The sequence below is a fragment of the Octodon degus genome, unplaced genomic scaffold, assembly GCF_000260255.1.
Source record: "Octodon degus isolate 3935 unplaced genomic scaffold, OctDeg1.0 scaffold00495, whole genome shotgun sequence".
NCBI lineage: Eukaryota > Metazoa > Chordata > Mammalia > Rodentia > Octodontidae > Octodon > Octodon degus.
The window spans coordinates 25,571-26,484 of record NW_004525071.1 but is presented as its reverse complement, the minus strand read 5'-3'; the positions used below and the strand labels follow the sequence as shown (position 1 = coordinate 26,484).

Genomic DNA, 914 nt, shown 5'->3' with positions numbered 1-914 from the left:
CACTGAACTACACCTGCAGTTATCTGACTTGCTTACGAAACTACACAGTCTGGAAAATGGTACTATTTTCAGGATTTCAGGTGAGCCAGAGAGACTAGGTGCGTCAGTGTGTTATGATGCTCTCCTGAACCAATATGGCTACTAGAATCCCTAGTAGTAAAATACTCAAAGCTCTCCAGGACAGACGACGGCTACATTGTCCTTCAGTTTAAGAAAAACCCTGCTAAGTAACCCTACAAGGCCATCGCACATGCCACTGTGCTGTTTTTAATTGGTGACTTTCTTATTATCATAGGATCCCTCCTGTTGTCTGGCTACATCAGCAAAGGGGGGCAAGACCGGGTTGTTCCTCTCTTCATCATTGGCATTCTGCTGTGCCTTCCAGGATTTTGTCACCTGTGCACTGCCTACTATGTATCCAAAGGCTACCGAGGTGACTCCTATGATGCCATTCCAGATTTTGATGACTAGCACCTTAGCCCCAAGAAGAGTCCCAGTGGAGCTACACCCAGCTTTTACAATACTGAGTGGACACCATGGCTAGGAGCTGAGGAATTTTACAATCAGTAGATGTTTAACAAATCAGTGGCCTGATTTTATGGGTCCATCCCAAAAATGTTTACTGAGCTTACAATTCACTAATTAGGGCACGTTCTTGTATTCATCTCCTGGCCCTGGCAAAACCTCAACAACATTTTCCACGTGAGCATGTACATGGAAGAACAGCATTGTTAATTGTCTCAGAAAGCAGGACGTGACTGTGGAAAGCAGTAGTACAATTACGCTTTCTTAAACAGTCTTCACTATCAGTGTGTCTATAGCAAATGGAAATGCAGTATGTCTAATGATCTTAGTATTTATTTTTAATTATTACAGAACCATTCCCCTTCTGTATATCTGTACCTTTGTGCTCT

General features: G+C 42.9%; 1 pseudogene; it reads left to right on the top strand.

The window, feature by feature from the left end:
- The first annotated feature begins 113 nt into the window (after positions 1–113).
- LOC101588102 lies at positions 114–471 on the top strand (annotated as a pseudogene).
- Positions 472–914: the final 443 nt, after the last annotated feature.